Genomic DNA, 7309 nt, shown 5'->3' on the forward strand with positions numbered 1-7309 from the left:
ATATATATATATATCTTTAATATATTACGATTTTTTGATTAATTTATACGTGATATTTAGAGTTTAATTTGATTTTATTACACAAAATGTTCAGTATATATTATTCGCTGTGGAATTCTATAAATATGAAAGATCAAGCCATTTTTTTTAGAAGAATAACATTACGTTATGATAATTTATACGTGGTTAAAAAAGAACGTTTCGAAAATGCCCGCACTTATATTTTCGCGGTAAGCAAATGGATGATGATGGTCAAAAGCAATGTTACATGTATATATGATTATTTATGTACGCATGTGGAGTGAGAGAAAGCCACAATCGTGCTTAAACGATAGGATTCATCGCTTTGTATGTTGGCTAAATACACGTTTCAACGTTTATCGAGCAAGAAAGGAGAATAAATCGGTTCACTGCTTCTTTAAATATGAAACAGTCTGAAAAAAAATCACTGGACCGTAGAAAATACCATTTTTGGAATGATCTGAAATTGTTTCGACACGTTGTGTTGAAAACTACGATCCTCGAATTCGTTTACATCAAAGTCCATTTTTCGGTGCAGTTGTTAGTAATCTTCAAACCCGATATTTTTTCACAAGAGATTTACATGTATGTATACGTATGAATAGGACATATTAAAAACAAGCAAAGAATATTCCAAAGTTATTCTATTTTTATTTTATTTTGTGATGATTGATAACATCGAAATTATATCTTATTTTACGCAATCAATAAATAGAAAATTTTTGTCACTTGATACTTGAATAATATATTTTGTTATAAATCAAATGAATTTTAAAACATGTTAAATTAGAATAATTTTTGCATTATGCAATGAAGGTAATGTAAAAAATGACATATTTAATCTTTACGTACTCAATATTTAGCCTTTATCTCGTCATATAATAATAATTAATAATAAATATTCTAATGCGGCTATAAAATTAAAAAATTTTAATTGTTCTGACAAATAACTTCTTTTTTTGTGAATCGCAGCGTGATATATTAAGAACTTGTACAGTCTACCAAGAATAATCTGCTTTTTCCTCGACTTTGAATGGCTTTAATTGTTCACTCGATCAAGATACACATTCTGTATCACCGTAAACTCTCTAACGGGATATCCGATATGATCTGGTCCAAGTATTACACGATTTGTCGACTATCCCCAATGGATCTTGCAAAGTTACGCCTCGTCGAAATGCGCCTTTTCGAAGCAACATGTTTCGAGAAACAATAGCGAACTGCAGTCGCGCTTTGGCGAAGGCAATCGCCATTCTAACTACGAATCAAATGCAAGGACACTTTACGTCCCTTGTTCGTCCCGAGTAACGACGACTCCGGATTTGACGATGGAAAATGGAATCCCTTTCGAATTCCTGTTCTTGATTGTTCAACTTTCTCGGCATTTCAAAGAACCAAGTCGTAAAAGTTAGAGATGATAAGTATACATTTTTACAACTCAAACAGAGAAGTCCGCTTTTAAAGCGCATAAATTATAGAAAATAAAACTAAAACACATAATATATATATCAAAATAAGTGTTAAAGGAATAAAATAAATCAAATGTTACTTTTGATACTATTATAGTTCAAAACGTAGAGCTTTATATCTTTGCATTCCATAAAATTTGTTTATTAAACTCATCAACGTGTTAAATCTGCTTGTATAATAACTTTAAAATTTAGTGGCCAAGTTGGCCATTTGGCATTTAAATTTGTAATAAAATTATATCTGTGCACATTGTAAAATTGTAGATAACGAGCGTAACAGGGAATTAGAAAGTTTTTCAATCCTCACTTTTCAACGCTAAGAGCTCAGTTTATGTCCTATCTGACGAAGGACTTCGTTGATCCAACTCATGTTTGTCGTGAAATCGGGAGCGAGCGAATCTGACAGAAAGAAGAAACTTTGGCGCAGACGAATAGATCCTCGTACTGTAAGCGAAAGTTATCCGCGCGCTATTAATGTGTCTAACTAGCTCGCTTTTCTCGTCATCTACGCACCTGCGTTCTCTTTCCTCTCTCGCTGCGTAACAGCATCCTTTGCCACCGAAACCGGGAAACTAGCTTTGCATATTACGCGAACGAATAACGTACATGCTGCATAATTGGACTATATAACGCGTTTTTATTTCAACCAATGCAGTATCATAAAAAATAAAAATAATGCTATTTATGGGATGTAAATCATATTTTTTTACACATATCTCGATTGCTTTTACAGATATGGGATTAAAGATGCACATTATATATATATATACATATAAGAATAAAGTTATATTGCTCAAAAAGAGATTTTATAAAAATTTTATTTGAATATAGATGTTTGTGTTCAGATATTCTTAGATATCATTATACATGTATGCATTTTTAGAAATTATTACAAAAATATATTTTTTTCTTTATTTTAATGTAACAATTAAGATTGAATATAAAAATCGATAATATAACAACAAAACGATTTCTCTTTCTCAAAGACAAAGATTTACCTTTATATAACATTACTGCTTCTTCTTATGCAACCAATGCAAATGGAATTGAATGTCTGATAACTTTCATTGATGCTGCTTAAATTTGATTAATATCAATAGCATAATTATCTTAAGGATGATTGCTCACTCCGTGAGCAACAATAGATGTCAGAGCGCGCGGTTAAGGATTCAAAAAAAGCTATTGGGTTCGTATCTTTTCATTAAATTTTGTAAATACTTATAAGTATAATGAACAAATAATCGGAAAATAACGAACGTGACGTGCGTATTCATTCCCTTTTTTCTCTCTTTTGCTCTCGATAGTATATTATTTTCACAAGTAGCTTTTATACAGGATATTTCAATAAATTTAGACAATAATATTTCAATAATTTTCTGTCAAATTTTGAAGTACTTGATTAAAAGTACTTAAAAACGTTTATGTTGCTTAATTAAAGAAATGTTCTATAATATTTGAAATTTTCTATTGCCACATACACACACACACACACACACCCATACATAAATCCACCCTTTTTAGGGTTACTATGATATACAAATCCGATCGAACAACCTCCCCGCGGTATACATCGGGGAATACCGGCGATATGTCAACTTTGAAGCTTCATATCTCGGGAATAGCTTGCAGAAAACACAAGTAGATAGTGTTTTGTAAACATTTCAACGTCAGCTACAAGAATATGCAATGAAAAGTACAGATTCCCATTTAAAAATTTAAAGTTAACTTTGGCAAGGGTTTTCAATGTAATCGCAAAATCAAACAAATATCAGCATCATCTGTCCCCCTTGATATCCTACAACTTTTGTCTGAAACGTTTTTCCGTATCTTCCATTATTTTCAAGATATTTGCTTGGAGCAATTAAAATGGGACACCCTGTATATATAAAATTTATATAAACGTAAAAAAACTTATGATGTATATCTTAAAATGTATAAAGTATAGCAAATTAAGAAAAAAGAGTATAAGAGAGAAAAATTATTTTAATTTTGAGATCATTGTATAGTCGTATTTGCTTTTTTTAGTTAGCAGCTCTTTCCTGCGTATATTTATCTTATTTTAAAATTTTTTTAAGATACTCAAATATGCAAAACATTCGAAATAAAACACCATGTATAAGGAATTGGCAGTCGTATAATTTGTACAATGATAAGGGATTGGAGTGTGGATAAGGGGCCCGGTGTTCTGGACTGCGCAGAAAGAAGTACGTCGTAAAAATTGTAATAAAACGGTCGTTAACTGTGCAGAGCCCGTAATGGACTGATATTTGCGTCACCCTGCAATGTCCGCCTGGCCGGTTTCTACTCTGAAGCTTTCAGAAAAATGTCATTATAACCGTGGTTGCCTCGTGTTGCAGCACAATCGTATTAGAAGTTGCTATGATTGAGTTGAATTTTAGAAACAATATCTATAATTGAGTTTTTTTTTTGTATTTTAAGAACAATATCTAAATTATAATTTATAATTTCAATTATAAACTCTAATCTAGTTTAATTAACTATATTAAGTTTTTCGTTGATTTTCTCTCGTTTGTTCTTCTGTTATATGAAATTGTCTTACTTTTTTTCTATATATAATTTCAGATGTTTTCCAATTCTAGATATGTTGAAATACACACTTGTACACACATATATTAATATCACGAGCGTAACATTATCCGGATGTGATGATAATGGAAAGCACGCTGTGTTTTCAAAAATGCGCTTAATCCAATTATTTTAATCCCGTATCCGATTACGCGGAATTAATTGTACTGTGAGAAAGACAGAATTTGGAACAGAGCAATATATATACGTAGGAAAATTTAGCGTTTTGTCCATTTGACATATCTTTCGTGTTTACTAAGCTCAATATATGTTTCGTAGTATAAACGAAAGATACATTTCTATTGGACCCTCAAGCCGTCAAAAGTAAGGCATCGTAAAAGCCACTAAAATAAAACTGTCGTCTCCGTTACGAGCTACAGTGGTCAAAAGATATTTCATATTTATTATTGTATAGCCAGTTTCAAAATACATTTGCTCTACTAAAATTTGTGTAATGACATTTTTCCTATATCCAATCCTTATATCGAACCTGTAAAGCTTATTTCTTATATTTATTTCTTTCATTTATTTCTTTCATTGCATTGAATCGTAGTATAAAATAGACAGCACTTTTACTTATCTTTATATGACAAATTTATAAGCAAATAATTCAATAATTTGAGTAGATTTATCATCAAAACATTTTTGAAGAATATTGAAACATTGTAAGAAAAAACAGAGAGAGAGAGAGAGAGAGAGAGAGAGAGAACGTCGAGAGATGCACATACAGTTGATCTTTCTTTCATGTTTTGCGAAGAAATAATTGACAGGACCTTGCATTTGTGGATTGGATACGTCCATGTCGAAAGAGAGGCATCGTAAAAACAGTAGTAAAATTGTCGTTACCGTGGCAGGACGGGATAATGGCAAGTTCTATCATGAGAGCTAAGTCGCTACCCGTTTTGCTGGATAGCTAAATGACGATTTTATATTTCGCGCAAAATACGTGTTTGGTTCTTCTGTAAAGTTATCTTGCCTCATTTTCTCAGAATTTTTATATTTAATTGATAGAGGTCTGGTTTTCTTTGCCGTAAAAAATTTTAAAGTATATGTTATGTATTAGAAGTATGTCATATATTCTTTTTTAAATATATGTTTGGTATCCTTATTACATAGCATAAGCGAATTTATTTTGGAACAGCGCTTATTTCGAAACACTCTGATTTTTCTCGCATTAACCATCACGTAATATCGGATTTTGAGCTTTAATGCCGAATATAAAGTGCTGTGATGCTCTTCGTCGCCCATTTAAAAATAAAGCATTATGAGATGGCTAACGCGAAAAAAATCAAAGTGTGCCGAAATGGGTGCTGTTTTGAAATAAGTTCGCTTACCTTATTTAAACTAGAAAAAAAATTAGAGCATTTGTATGTATTTTTTAAAGTCCATTTTTTCTAGTTACAATACCAGTATAAAATGGATTTCTTGAGATAATTCAATAATATTTTTTATCATTTGCAATATTTATTAAACATCATGTTTTATTAAAATATATGAAAGCTTTTTATTCCACAAATGGAAATTTTTGCATACGGTGGTTTTTGCGAAATAATTGTTTGGTACGTTTCCGCTGCATTTTAGTGTAATCGTTTATTACGGTGTCAGCAATATACATCATTTTCGTGGGCGATAAAAAGCAATTGCAGTCTGTTATAATTGTTCCTACACTAGCATACGTTTCATTATGCAACAAAAGTGGCGGAAACAATTGGTTTTCGGTGTCACAAAATGCATGCTATAATAATAACTGTCGCGATAGTCACGATATCGCATGTTTGTTGTAACATTGACGCAATGAATCCGATTATGCTATTATCGCTACATTAAACATGCTATACTTGGCACTTTCATAAATTCCAATTTTTCGTGGACGAACAAATATACGGTATTCGCGCAGTGGAAGGAAAAGAGAGCCATAGCCGTACCGCAAATTTTCCACCAAATGCGACTACGTTAAGTTTTACGTTTTACTCGTCTAATGCGGTGAATGCCGCCTAAATGCAGACATAAAATGAAAATCAAACGGTAACATTCAGCGTTAAATGTACTGTGAGAACACACAGCTTATTGTATTCGTATAAAAGGTAAGCCGACATACTTCGGCATAGTACTGAGAAAGTATTCTTGGTTAGAACGTGTAATGCAAGATAATAATATACTACTCAAAAAAAAGTAAGCAATACTTAATATGCTAAAAATTGAGCTATTTTCAAACCGCTGAAACTCGGCGAAAAAACATCGTAGAAAAAAAAATTAAAAAAGCATTTTAAAACTTAAAGTTTCAACTTTAACATGCTATCAATAGCTTTTTTTTATCATTCGTATTCCCTACTTTAAAAAAGAACACATTATTTTGTTCCTTAAAATTATGTATTTTTGATACTCTGCAGCTCAATTAAAAAATTTTTCTCGAAAAATTTAGGTCAAGTTTCATAAACTACAAAATTTTGCTTACAAAACGCTTTTTTTAAATTTTTCTACAATTTTTTTTAGCTGTGTTATACGATTTTGAAACTAAACCTGTATTTTCTAGAAATAAAAAAAATTTTTAATCTATCGATAACACGTTAAAGTTGAAACTGCAAGCTAAAGAACGCTTTTTTTAATTTTTTTGTCTATGATAATTTCTTGCAAGTTTCAGCAGTTTAGCCCAATTTTTAGCATCTGAAAAGTGTTTCCTATTTTTTTTTAGTAGCATACTAAACTGCAAAGATTAACATTGAGAAATTTTAAATGTTTTCTTATTCGCTTTACATACCACTGGTCTCTCATAAAAACGAAACAATCGCGCGTGCGTACACTGAGAAAGACAAGAATACTGAAACCATTATAGTTATTACAGCCTGAAATAAAACTTCTATTAAAGTAAGATTTACTTAAAATTATATGCAAGAAGAATATACATATTTATCTATATAATAATATATATTTATATATTAATCGGACACCTAAAGAATAATTCTGTTATGTATGAAAACTCATAGATATATGTATATACATTCGACACCTATAAGTACTTTTACTCAATTTTTATTTTTCTTTTTTATTTCATTTTCAATTAAAATAATATAAAAAAGAACAATTTGGATACTTTTTCAACTTTGTTAGGAAAAAGTTTATTCCAAAAATTGATTTGGAGAATTTATATCTAAAATGTGCGTTTCCGCTATTCTAACACGAAAAAGAACTCGCAAGAGCGATGTCGTTCGATCACTTCTGCACTCACGATATCG

The sequence above is a fragment of the Formica exsecta genome, unplaced genomic scaffold, assembly GCF_003651465.1.
Source record: "Formica exsecta isolate Colony F162 unplaced genomic scaffold, ASM365146v1 scaffold105, whole genome shotgun sequence".
Classification (NCBI taxonomy): Eukaryota; Metazoa; Arthropoda; class Insecta; order Hymenoptera; family Formicidae; genus Formica; species Formica exsecta.